Raw genomic sequence first — 14,477 nt, forward strand, 5'->3', positions numbered from 1 at the left:
GCTGACATTTAATAGCTATTAACATCATCAAAATGCTGCAGTCAGCCTCATGCAGAAGATATCCAGCAGATACCTAAATGTGCTTTAAGTCACACGGACTGTTTAGCATTTGCACTGCTCACATTGGGAACGCTGAGCCAAAACACATGATAACATCAGAGTACTGTATGAGTGGGACAATGGTTGCATTGTTTAATGTTTTTTTCATAATAAGCAGTCCCTGAACATTGCAAATGTATATATCAGGGACTCAGCTATATTAGTTTTTTTAAAAAAATGTTGCTGTAATGTGTTATAACACTGTGACACCAGATGGCACAGTAGAGTTGAAATTGGAACTCTGAAATTTTCCATTGTGGGCTTTAAAACTGTTTTTTCAGAACATTTTCAGAGCGTTTTTATAGCTGTGTAGATGCAGCCCAGGTCTAGGCTAGGGCCTTTCTCCACGATGTGCTAATTGTTTAAATGCAAGATTTGAGGTAAAGGTAAAGGTACCCCTGAGCGTTAGGTCCAGTCGTGGACGACTCTGGGGGAGCCGGTATACAGCTTCCGGGTCATGTAACCAGTATGACTAAGCCGCTTCTGGCGCACCAGAGCAGCGCACGGAACCAGAGCAGCGCACAGAAACGCCATTTACCTTCCCGCCGGAGTGGTACCTATTTATCTACTTGCACTTTGACGTGCTTTCAAACTGCTAGGTGGGCAGGAGGAGGGACTGAGCAACGGGAGCTCACCCCGCCGCGGGGATTCGAACTGCCGACCTTCCGATTGGCAAGCCCTGGGCTCTGTGGTTTAGACCACGTGCCACCTGTGTCCCTATGCAAGAGTCTAATGTTAATGTTTAAAGTGCAATTCCTTCACAATGCAATGAACATCAACACACCCATCTTAATTTACACATACAAATGGATATATGGCATGAAAATCTCTGAACAAGTATCGAAACGAAGTTGGCACTTAAAATGTAGCAACAACAGACAGAGGTAGCCCAAAGCCATCATGAGTAGAAGCCTATTACAGCCTTGTCCTCTCTGAATTTGTCTGATGCCCTTTTAAAGCTGCCTTGGTTGGGAGCTGTCAGATCTTGTGGGAGTGAATTCCAGCTGTGTGCTGATTCTCTGGAACATCCCTCCAGCCTGACTTGGGCAAACATTACACACTGGAAGAGAGGGAGACAGAACTTATTGTTGCTCTTGTGAATGTATGTGACTTATGCAAAAAAAATAAGGCATATTTTCCTGGGTAATTCCTTTTTAAAAATAATAGTTTTTTATTAAAGGTTTTCTTGATTTACAAAAGTATGTGCATTGTCTCTTTTTTCAGGTTGCGTTTTCTACAGATCAGTTACATTTGTTCTGAGACATTAGTGCTGTATGCAGTATATAGGCAATTCCAAAGATAGGCTCTTGTACAGTGTGCTGATATCTCCTGAAGAGCTTTTAGTTTAGGTACACAACTGAAACAAGGGAGCAACCAAAGTGCCCCCTCTCCTTCTCTATATAATCAATACACCATGTAAAGAAGGGGGTTCTAAGGCCAAAAGGTGGGGACAAACTTCTGAATGTAGAAGGGAAAGCGGAAAGATCCCCCCCCCACACACACACACCCTACCTCCAGCCAAACTAATTGTATGCCTAGGTTGCAAAATATGGCTAAGTAACTAAGGAGTAGCAGTGTGCCAACAGATGAACAAACTGTCCTTAGAATAAGCAGTCATAGGAGCATAAGTGAATATACCTCTATCGTTTGAAGCTCTGCACTATATCATAACAAACATACCGTATTTTTTGCTCTATAAGACTCACTTTTCCCCTCCTAAAAAGTAAGGGGAAATGTGTGTGCGTCTTATGGAGCGAATGCAGGCTGCGCAGCTATCCCAGAAGCCAGAACCGCAAAAGGGATTGCTGCTTTCACTGTGCAGCGATCCCTCTTGCTGTTCTGGCTTCTGAGATTCAGAATATTTTTTTTCTTGTTTTCCTCCTCCAAAAACTAGGTGCGTCTTGTGGTCTGGTGGGTCTTATAGAGCGAAAAATACGGTAGATAGGCCCAGTAAGCCAGGTTTGTGGCCCCCAGGGATGAGCAGGCAAAAGGAAACAGAGGTTTCACAACCTGTCCAATTATTGCTTTGATTGATCTCAGTGGGGGACTATCACACCACACAACCAGGCATTGCTGCCATTTGTCACCAGAAAACTAATGGCTACTTTGGCTGCTATTTCCCCATGTACACTCACTGAAATCTCCTCCACCAGTAATGCTCTCCCTCTGTCATCACTGTTGACCAGTCATTTGTTGATGTGTCTTAGGGAAAAGGCTAAAGCTGGATGTGGCTAGTCTGGATAAAAGAAGAGTGTTTTCTCCTACTTCAGAGGGTAGGACCTGAACCAACAGATTCAAGCTACAAGAAAGGAAGGGGAACTTTCTGGTGGTGAGAGCTGTTCTGCAGTGGAACGGACTTCCTTGGAAGGTGGTAGACTCTCCAAGTTCGGAAGGCCACCTGTCATGGATGCTTTAGTTGGCATTCCTGCCCTGCAGGGGTTGGACTAAGTGTCCCTCTGGGTCCCTTCCAACTCTACAATTTTATGATTCTATGACACTGATTACTCTGACCAGCCTGTATGTTCATCTGATGCCGCCCACATTGCTCTTCTCCACTCCTAACCAGTAGATGTAGCTGTGCACACAGAACACTTTCCAAAGGAATTAAAATAATGCCAAGCACCTGTTTGGGAGGGTCACTAAGGGGACTGAATTTAGTCCTCTTACCTCCTCCTATTTTCAGCAAAGTAGCCTGTAGGCACTGGAAGGCTACAAAAACAATTAGTGACTGGAAAACAGATTTCACTGTTTATTAATGAGGAGCTGAATAGAATGAACAATGAAGTATGCAACCTACAGACCAAACTAGTGATGACCGAAGCTAATGAAGGAACAAACAATTTATTGATAGAATGGGAGACCACTTAGAACAAATGGGAAATAGTAGAAAAGACTGCATTAAGATTAAAAGGATAACTGAAAAAGCAGGAGGAGATAATGTAGTTTCTTATCGCATTGACTTAATTGTTTCCATAGCAGGAGTAGATTTGGCTAATAAAATTATTGCTGCAGCTTACTATTTAAATTCAAAAATAGTGCATACAAGCTAGATAGAGATAGTCAAGATATATTTCAGAGCATTAACTCAAGAGACATGTTTTTAAGAGTCATCCAACATCTTAATGATATTAAAATTGATGGTAATGTGTTCAACTTCCTAGCAGACATTTCCTGTTACTCTGAGCTAAATCAAACTGAGATTGAAGCATTAAATGATTCACATATTCCATTTGTCCAATGTAGTACTATCACTAATTTTTCAAATATCCCAAAATTATATTTAATTGACTTAAGTACGAAAAATTAGTTGCAAACTGATGGAAATGACAGTGTTGGAGGGAGTCTGAGAGTCAGTAGGCTTGACCTGGGAAGCAGAAAAGAATCAAAATATATTAAAGAAATAATTTTAAAGAAAAATCAGTTATCGCTGATATTTTTTCCCTAATATATTGTTAAGAAAAAAATATGAGTGAAACGAAATGTTTGAGTCTTAGGGTGCGGGCCAATGCAGTGCAAGCAGGTATCCTCTGAAATGGGATTTCTCTTTCGACTCCCCCCATCCCTTCAACCTTCTGTGCCCTGCCAGTGGCGTAGCGTGGGGGGTGCAAGGGGTGCCAGCCGCACCGGGCGCAACATTTTTGGGGGCGCACTCGGAGCTTCTGCCCCTACCTGGTCCTGGTGGCTCACTCTCTCTCACACAGTGCAGGCTGCGAAGGAAAGGACGAGGCTGCGCGCTCCCCAGCCCAGGCGCCGCCTTCTGCGCGCACACTCGCTTGCAGCTAGAAGCCCTGCAGAAAAGGCCGTCGGGTGCAGGAGCGGCGCCTACGTCGCGCTTCCCGGAGGGGGCGCGTCGCCCGGCATTGGCGCGCGTTTGGGCAGGCTGCGGAGGGCGCGAGCGCTGCGTGCGCCCCAGGAGGCCGGCGAGGGCGGGAAAGCGGGCGGCTCGCTCCTCCCGTGCGCCCGAAGGGGCTTTTTTGGCGGTTCCCCCGCTGCTACGGAGTCCTAAGCAACGAGAAGGAAAGCGCCTCATGAGCATAGCACTGGAGGGTGAGTCTCAACTTTTCTGGACGAGCACTCAATGTGTTGCAGATATTAAGCATAAGAAACGCTCCTCATTGTCCACACCCATAAAAATATTCATTTATTTATAAATATTTTATTAAATTTTCAAATACATAATACAAGATCCCTACACCAAAAAGCCAGAACCAAAATACCAAAGAGCCATATAGAAAGAAAGAAATAAAAAAGAAAAAAGAGAAAAATATAACCAACCATTCAGTACAACTTTTCTTATATAACTGATTGGACTTCCTCACATCTCCTTACCCTGCATTATTTATAATAAGAATGTCAGCAAATTATTACCTTGTTTCATACCTTATTTTGTACTTTCCAAATATTATACTTCTAAATTTAAAACAATTTTTATCAATTGCTCATACCTTAAAATTAAACGTAGTGTTGCCTTAAATTTCGACCTTTTCTTACTTATAACTTAATTTTCTATTTTACAAAGTCTATTTGCTGGAACTGATATTTTCTAAATCGTGCAAATACTTAACATTCATACAACTTATAATGTTTTTGTAAATAGTCCTTAAACTTCTTCCAGTCCTCTTCCATTGTTTCTTCTCCCAAGTCTCGGATTCTGCCAGTCATTTCAGCCAATTCCATATAGTCCATCAATTGCGTCTGCCACTCTTCCAGTGTGGGCAAGTCTTGTGTCTTCCAATACTTTGCAATAAGTATTCTTGCTGCTGTTGTCGCATACATAAAGAAACTTCTGTCCTTTTTTAACACTTTCTGGCCGACAATGCCCAAGAGGAAGGCCTCCGGTTTCTTAACAAAGGTATATTTAAATCAGTGGCGTAGCGTGGGGGGTGCAGGGGGGGCCAGCCGCACCGGGCGCAACATCTGGGGGTTAGGGGGCGCAAATCCACGGGTTAGGGGGCGCAAATTACTTGCCTTGCCCCGGGCGCTGACAACCCACGCTACGCCACTGTGCCCTGCAACCTACTCCAGAACAGATTTTGGAGGCATCTGAGCAGCTGGAGGGGAGAGAAAAGAAACTGGAACTACTGTTGTGGAAAGGAGGCTCCATTGTGCAAATGGGCAGACACTGGATGCCAGTCATCATGTCAAAGGACTTACGGTAACCCTTCAGTTAAAAGAATGCAGGTTATGCAGTTCTTGAAAAAGGGGAAAGGCAATAAAATATTTCTGCAGACACTCACATGAAAGAGTTGCAACAAGACTATATGAAACCTCCTTAGCTAGTGCAAATCTATGTTTCTTGTGTGACAGCTAAGACTAGAGGTGTGCTAATATATGTTAAAACTTCAATTCATTTCTAGTTTTTAGCAAGTGTAAGAGATAATGAGGGACACTGTATTATGAATAAAATAGGTGCTGGGTATTTTGTTTTTTTTTGTTTTTGTTTTTTTTAATTAAAGATTTTCTTGATTTACAAAAGTGTGTGCAATGTCTCTTTCTCTCGTATTCCCCCCCCCCCCATGTAACATTTTTACAAATCAATTTCATTTGTTGAGACATTAGGAAGAAAAGAGGAAAAGCAGTGGAGGGGGGTGCTGGGTATTTTTGTTAATTTATTTTCTAAAATTTAAGTTCCTTTTAATTGTAAAAAGAAAAAAAAACTCCTAGTAGATAAGATGCTGGTCACATTATGCACCAGATTGAAAATAAAGTGCCTTTTCCCATTTATTTCATTTCCCTCCAACCTCACTATTTACAGTGTTCTTCTTATAGTAAATATAAATATGTAAGTGAAACCAAGCTTATGGGGAATGTCCATGGTTGGGAGGGAAGATGGTGGGGAGAGGTGACAGGTCAAGTGCCAAGGCCCATGACGCCACACACCACTGGGCAAAGATTGGGGTGGCCTGTCACACTGGCGTCAGGGTGGGATCCGTGTTTCCGAGTGGAAAAGGCCTGTGAGCAATGTGTGCCTGAAGTAAAAGGGGCAAAAAAGGAGGGAGAGAGGGGGGGAGAAACAGCAACACACCTTGAGCAGTTCAGGTTGATACTGGAGCAGCCAAGCCAGCAGCAGAAGGAGCAGTTTGAGAAAATGGAGCAGGGGCAGAACTATTGGTCCGGTGAAACGAAGCAACTGCAAGCAGAGTGCATGAGAAGCCTCCTTGGGGAGAAAACTGCGATTGCATGTGAGGGGAGAGTCCTGCCTTACAAAATCCTGCAAGGGGGTCACCCTGTTAGGATATTGATGTTCCGTTCCACCTAAACAGATGTGTGGAGCTGTTGTATGTCACATGTCTGTTTACATTCCAGCACAGCTTGCTGGGAACCTCCATTTGTGTATTGCTTTTGCTTTGTGCTTATGGGTTTTTGCTTGGACACGAAGGGGAGCAGACATGTTTTTCTTTGTCCTGTTGCTGAATAAAATACCTGTAAATATCCTTACATATGCCTCTGTCTGCTCTTCCATTGCAAAGAGTTCTTATCTCTGCTGGCTTGCATGCTCAGTCTCTAAAGGTCTCTGAGGCTTGAGTCACAGTTTTGATGCTGTTTCAAGAACTGGAGTTCGCCCGGCTGCCGGCCAGTAGGCTGGAGCCAACTGGGGGCCTGCCAATTGCCCCCGTCAATTGCATCTCAACAGACCCAAGACCCCAGTTGGAGGTCCAGAGTGTGGAAGAGCAGCTGAGGGGCTTAGACAGTGAAGAAAGGCAGTCTGTAGCTGAAGGCGAGAGGGAAGATGGCATCTCGGAGAAGGATGAGCTGTCTCGATTTGGGGAACAGGAGGAACTGGAAGTGAATGTGAGTATGCATGAAGAGCAGTGGGTGACTGCTGGATCGGTGCCAGCAGGGGTGCCAGGAAAAGGGAAGCAGATGGCTTCTGCTGATGTGGAGCTAAGTGGGGCCACACTGTGCTGCCTGCCCAGCCATGCAGTGGGAGCCCAGATGGCTGACTCCCCTCTGCTTTGAGGGGCGCACTCACGGCACCCTGCAAGCCCAGTGCTGCTTTGCGAGGCTTGCTAGAGCAGTGCTGGGGGCGCAGGGCGCCATGAGCTGTTGTGGCCTCCAGCTGGAGCAGTGGCATTGGGTGAGATGGCTGGGGGGGGGTTGTTGCCCCGGGCACAGTTTGGGGGGCACATTCCTCATGGCACCCTGCCATAGCATGCGCTGTTGCATCCGTCTCACACTGTCCTCCAGCTGGAGGGTGCCTTGAGAAGGATGCAACAGCTCACAGCATCTTGGGATCCCAGCTCTGTTTTTGTGGGTCTTACAAAGTGGCGCTGGGCTCGCAGGGTGCCATGAATGAGCCCCGCAAAACAGGGTGGCATTAGCCATGTCAGCCACCCAGATTTCCCACTGCAAATCTGGGCAGCGTGACCCCACTTGGCTCCAGTGGGTAGGGGTCTCTCCGGCGGTGCACCTGCCCCCACAGCACACCCACCCTAGACACCAGAGGGGGACACTCTGCCACTGGTCAAGAGACAATGGAAGAGACTGCAAGCCTGGCAGTGTGTCTGGAGGTCCTGGGCCCTTGTCAGCCTCGCTTACAGGGGAAGCTGGAGCACCAGCTTGGCTGCAGGAGTTGCCGGAAGGAGGCGTACAAAGCGCCACACAACTGCCTTAGGGACTCCACCCTGGATTTGTGTAGGGTTTACTCTTTCGCCATTTATCTCCTAAAGATATTCCAGCAAAGGGAGCAAGATATTCCAGCAAAGGGAGCAAGTTAATAAGGTCTCTTTAGAGGCTATATGTTTAATTATGTTTTTTAAAAAACTAATTAAGCAATAGCCCTGCCCCCCAAACTAATTCAGGACTGGATCTGGGGCAGGCGATTGTCAGGTAGCCCCAAGGCAGGTCTACCTGATTCGGGTCCCCCAGATCAAAGCTTCAGGTCGGATGGAGGGGGCTGTGCAGAGTCTTAATAGCAACTACAAAAGTCACAGAATCAGATGGATATAATGATGTGACCAATGATTTGCTGAATGTTCATGATTGACAAATATGAATTACAACTCCTAATCTGAAGCAACAATTAATCAACACAACTATCACATTTAATGATCCACTGGGAGGAAAAATGTGACTAAAAACTGCTGGCTTCATTGTACAAATAAAAGCACAGTGGAATGTTCAAAAAATGATCAAAACTGATGGTAACTCCTGCAGAGACTCCTTAATGTTCAAAGTGCTGCCTGAGCCAAGAAACCTACCGTGCCTCATGGCAGAGCTGGTCCTGCAGAATAGAGCTTTGTGAGTTCTGTTTGCAGAACACTGTTGGCAAGCACTTAGATAACTTAGAAAACTTTCTATGTTATTACTTTGAAGTATGCTTTTGAATTCTCAAACATACCAGCTTAAGTCAACATTGCAACATAATGAAGCCACTCTGTTCTTTCCTCCTGGAAACAAATAGCCCATCACGTTATTGTCAGAGACTGTTAATGTTGTCCCTTGTAAGCTCATTGAAATCTCTTTCCCTATTGTTCATTCACTTAAGGAGAAGTTGATTACGACACATGATCTCTCTTTGTGGTCAACTGTTAGCCAATCATCGACTGTGGAGGTGTCCTGCCTCCAGAGCTCCCCTCTCCCATGCAGAAGTGGGAGCTGCACACACAGTTTTCCAAACAGTAGAAAACTGGGGAAAGGGAGAGCAGATAGAATATCATGAAAAGGACATGGGTAGTGGATGGAATCCTGAATAGCAGTCACCCTAAAATGTTATGCTGCAGGTCCCGTTTTGAAAGGATCGCTAATAATTATATTTTCCCTATTATTATTTTTTAAGACAAGCTTTCCACTAGAAATTGATTGTGAGCATTGCTGGTTACTGTGTTGTACAAATCTGCTCCTCAGGTAAGACTTTTGTGAATTTGCCAGTTTGGACATTCATAGAAGACTTCTTCCCAGAAGACTGGTTCCTGTTCATTTTGCTAAGCCAATTATTTGAATCACATCCAAGGACATCTTGTCAGGGAACGAACAACCACCTTTGTACCCACCATGCAAGGTTCCTTCAAGTCTGCATTGGCCCCGTGTTGCCATTCACAAACAGAACCTGTGTATCAGAATACGCCTGTAAAAATCGCCTTAAAGCAGGACTGTCATACTGAAACTCCCAACCCCTAGCAGAGCCAGTGAGTTTCCTACCCAGCAGGCAAGGTGGAGAGCTTAAAAGCTCTTTCCACATAGGGTGACTGCTGCTCCTATTCCAGACTGTATTTCTCTTTCTCTGTTAAGTACAGGGGATGGATATTGAACTTGCCATTGGGCAGGGGGTTATTGGGGTAAACTTTTAATTCAAATCACAACTTTCTGTCAGCAAACCTATGTATTAGAGACCCAAAGTTATCCTGTACATCCCTATCTGGTCACAATTAGAAAGCTATTTATAAAGCAACCCATTTCCAAGGAATTCCCCTACAATGGCTTGGATTCCTGCTTGCTGTTCAGATTCTGTGTGTGTGTGTGTGTTTATATTCGAATGTGTAATAAAGAAATGTACATGTCATGGAAGAAACCAATAAGGCTTAATGCAGAACTGTTACTGCCCACCTTCATAACTCAGAAGAGTTCAGGTTTTCGTTAGGGCAACATTTTTCAGAGCTCACTGGGAGCTGTCCAGGGTACTGATTCCTTCCAGGACTTGACTGCCGTGAAGAAACCTGATCTAACCAGGCCTGTCCATTTCCCTCGTAAGTCATAAGCCCCAGCAGAGCATGTCAAAAAGGGGGTCGCTTTCCCGACTCCTCCCTCCAAGCTACTAATCAATCACACGCAGGCACTGGAAGGGTTACCAGGCTTTATCAGGCACCAACTACAGAACATCAAACAGCAAGTCGAATACACGGCATGTTCTCTCCCTCCCCCAGCAGTTTAACTCAAAGATTTATAGGGGCTGGGGGGTGCTGGCAACCAGCCAGCCCCATCACATGCTCCCACTTTGGGGACTAACTGTTACCACCTGCCTGAGGGGCCCCACCCAGCAATCCTTGCTCACAGGATCACTACTTCGTGACAAGCCAAACGTTACTGGCAAACATTCAGCTGGCCACACTTTCTACGTTATGACTTTAAAAGAGGGCTGGAGAAATGGAAGCTTAAGTGCAAGACATGTACTAGCAGTACATGTGAAAAGGATCTAGGGGTCTTGGTGGACCACAAGCTTGGCATGAGTCAACAGTGTGAGGCAGCAGCAGCAAAAGAAAAGAAAAGCTAATGCTATTCTAGGTTGCGTCAACAGAAGCATAGCGTCCCAATCAAGGGAAGTAATAATACCACTCTATTCTGCCTTGGTCAGATCACACCTGGAATACTGTGTCCAATTTTGGGCATCACAATTTAAGAAGGATGTTTACAAGCTGGAATGTGTGCAAAGGAGGGCAACCAAGATGATCAAGGATCTGGAAACCAAGCCTTATGAGGAGCAGTTGAAGGAGCTGGTATGTTTAGTCTGGAGAAGAGGAGACTGAAAGGAGATATGTCAGCCATCTTCAAATATCACAAGGGCTGTCAGTCACATGGAAGAGGGAACAAGCTTATTTTCTCCTGCTCTGGAGGGTAGGATCGGTACCAATTGCTTCAAGGTACAAGAAAGGAGATTCCGATTCAACATTAGGAAAAACTTTCCAACAGTAAGAGCTGTTTGACAGTGGAACAGTCTCCCTCGGGAGGCTGTAGACTCCCCTGCCTTGAAGGTTTTTAAGCAGAAGCTGGATCGTCATCTGTTATGGATGCTTTAGCTGAGATTCCTGCATTGCAGGAGGTTGGACTAGATGAGCCTTGGCATCACTTCCAACTCTACAATTCTTATTATCTCCCCACGGCATGCTAATTAGGCTTTAGGGGATAGCTTGTATTAATGCTAAGGGGAATTTTTCCCCTAAGCCTAGTTGCTGGGGGGTGGGGTGATTTTTAGATAGGGAAGAATCATCCCTCCCTACATACTGTGATCTACGTACATACGCACTTCACAGCAACTAGGCTTATGGGGAGACTATTATCTTGGTTTCAAGTCTTTTTTTAAAAAAGGTAACCTTCCCTATGGGGGTGATTAGTGAGGTGCGTGGCTATTGTTTCTTTCTGAGCACATCGCGCCCCCCTTATGACAATTAGCCAGCTTTAGCTGGTGACCCAACCGTACTCCTATCTGGACAGGGATAGCCTCACTACTGTTGTCTATGCTCTGGTAACCTCTAGGTAAGGTTACTGTAATGCATTCTACATATAGCTGTCTCTGAAGATGGTTTGGAAACTTCAGCTGGTGCAGAATTTGGTGGCCAGTCATATTACACCAATCGTGGTCTGACTACCCTGGCTGCCAAATAGCTTCTAGGCCCAGTTCAAAGTGCTGGTTTTGACCTATAAAGTCTTAAATGGCCTTAAACAGCTCAGGACCTCAAAACCTCTCTCCATATGAAACTCCCTGGACTCTGCAATCATCATCTGAGGCCCGTCTTCTTGTGCCCCCTCCACAAGAGGTTCAGAGGGTGGCAACATGAGAAGGGGCCTTTTCTGCAGTGGCTCCTCCCCCCAGGAGGTTCACCTGGTGCCTTCATTATACACCATTAGGCACCAGGTGAAAATATTCCTCTTCAACCAGACTTTGGCTGATTAACATCCTATATATTTTAATATGTGCATGTGGGAGGGGGGAGGGGGATTATTGGTTGGTTTGGTTTTGTTCTTGTTCTAATAATGTATTTTGTCTTTTTATCTTGTATTTTTATGCTGTAAGCTGCCCTGATATCTACGGATCAAGGACAGTATACAAATGTAATTAATTAATTAATTAATTGAAATAATAATAATAATAATAATAATAATAATAATAATAATAATAATATAGTGGTGCCAGTGTAGAGGGCAGAGAGATCAAGACTGGTTTTAGCTAGGAAGGGAAGAGAGAAAGTGTGTGTGTGTGTGTGTGTGTGTGGTGTGTGTGTGTGTGTGTGTGTGTGTGTGTGTGTGTGTGTGTAAATGAATGAATAAAGGTGAAGGGTGTTTATGGGCGAGATAATTATGGATAAAAGGGGTGGATCCACATGTCCTGTACACTTTGGGATCTGGTTCTTATCTCACCCCTTACTGGCATGCAACCCGCAGCAGAGCAACCCTGAGAAAATCCTCTTTAATTAGGTATTTGACATTTAACATGTGGCAATATTGCAACATAATGAATACACTTTGTTCTTTTTTTCTGTGAGAATATTCACCCTTCCTAGAAACAAAAGCCCATCACGTTATTGACAGAGGCTGTTCACTGAAATCTTTTCTGCTATTGTTCCAGCTGCAAAGTAAGTTTAAGGAGGAACTGTTCAAGCCAAAGATCTCCTCTTGTGTTCAGATATTGACCATAACCAGTGATTACTGGTTATGAGTCTAAGGACATTATGCACAGAAAAACCAGATTCAGTGCATGTCTGCCCAGCTGCCTGGGAACTGTGCACATGTGAGTCTTGCCTGCATGGTTCCCTTCTCCCTTACAGCAGAGATGAGCTGCACAAACAGAAGCCTTTCAAAAGGCCATGCGGGAGCTACAATTGGGATATTTTGTCTTCCCCTTCACTCACAATGAATAAAACAACAGAACCCTTCCTGAAGACATATAATCATGCAATTGAGTAATGTCAGCTAAAACGGAAATCACTACTAATCCTCTTCCACACCTCCTGCTACTGAGACAAATAAGGAAACCCAAATGCTGCTTGGAGGCACAACTGAGAACAAAACCTGTGCAGCCTTTCAGGACACTGTGTGCTAGAAGTACATCTCTGTCTAGGCTACAAGCTCAGGTCAACAAGCTTTGCTGGCTAAAGCATCGCCAAAATGCACCAGACAGCTTAACTAAGAACATATCCAGAAGATCTATCTCTAAAGATCTTTTTCATTGTCACGAGGGCCGACCCAAGGCATCTTGCTGCCGGAGGTGAAGCACAAGATGGCAAACCTTACTTCCATGTATCAAAGCTGGCTAAACTGGCAGCTGAATCTCAGTTCAGCTCTGGCAATGGAACAGCCTCAGTGTGGGGCAGGCAGATCATGTGGCTTGCACATCTCTGCTGCCTGAAGCAGCCACCTCACTCTGAGGAAGAAAATGCCGGGCACCTTTAAGCCCCCGTAAGAGGCATTTGCCAGTCAACGATACTCAAATTATCTGGAACAACTCTTTCTTCCGCTTTTTTGCACTGGAGCAAGGCTATAAGGAAACACTGAATCTGTAATAATTCATGAAGCAGAAGAGTAGATGTTTGTGCCTGTCCTAACCCTTATAGGTGACAATCATAAAGTCACTTACCAGGTATTAGTCTCCATTGAAAATACTGAAATTTACTTCTAATGAAACGTATATAGGATTGTATCGATAATTGTGCTTTCCCAGGTAAGCATTTAAAAAAAATCCACCCCACTGTCACTTAATGTAAAGAAAGATAGCTATTCCAGCTCTAGGAGTGATGTACATTAGGGTGTATCCTGGGAATAACGAGACTTTGGATCCACCAGTTCCAGGCCCTCATCTAGCACATTTGTTTTCAGTCCCACTGCCTATGGAGAATCCCCAGTGGTTTGGGCATTTTCAGCCATTGCACTAGGGAGACAGCAGCCTGTGGCTCTCTTCCAACAGTCCCTCACCTGCCATCCCTGAAGGCTTGTTCCCTAAATAGGCATAAACAATTCATAAAACTGTTACTGTGTTGTATGAAGTGTTACAAGGATCCAGAAAAAGTGAGAAGTCAGAGTTGATGAATTTGGTTACATGAATCTGAAATACGAAAGTTCCATGTGCTTCCAGACTGTAAACAACTACAGAAGATGATAGGAGGAAATCAGGGGGGGGGGGTGAGTAATTGAGTCATACAAAATTGCTTTTCAAAAACTGTGAGCCATGGCAAGCTGGAGGAAGCCACGTATAAGTGTCAGGTGGCAGTGGATCCAATCCCCACAGGAATGGATAAGACAAGGAAAAGTTATTACCAACTGCTTTTCATTCAATATTCACAGGGAGAGGCTTGGAAATGCAGCCTCTGGGAATAGTGGCGTTGCCCTGAGTCTCCACCCGCTCCCTCTCTCACATTATGCGTCATCCCTATGGGTGCAGAGATGTGTCCTCTGCCTCTGAGCTCTCTGCTCTCCTACTTTCCAGGCTCACTGGGTTCTGGGAGGGGGGTCTGGAATGCGTTCTAAAGTCACTGTGCCATCAGCTGTCCCCCCCCCCTTGTGCCTCTTCTTCCTCCTCCTCCTCTCCCATTATTTCCCAGCTTTCCCTCTCATCTGCCTCTGAGCTGTGACCCCCCTCAAATCCCTGTTGTAATTCAGAACTGCCTTCCTCTTCTCTGGACGGGCCAGGCTGGGGAGGCTGTCTCCACCATTCCTCCTCTGCCCAGTCC

The sequence above is a fragment of the Podarcis melisellensis genome, assembly GCF_964234715.1.
Source record: "Podarcis melisellensis genome assembly, chromosome: 3".
Classification (NCBI taxonomy): domain Eukaryota; kingdom Metazoa; phylum Chordata; class Lepidosauria; order Squamata; family Lacertidae; genus Podarcis; species Podarcis melisellensis.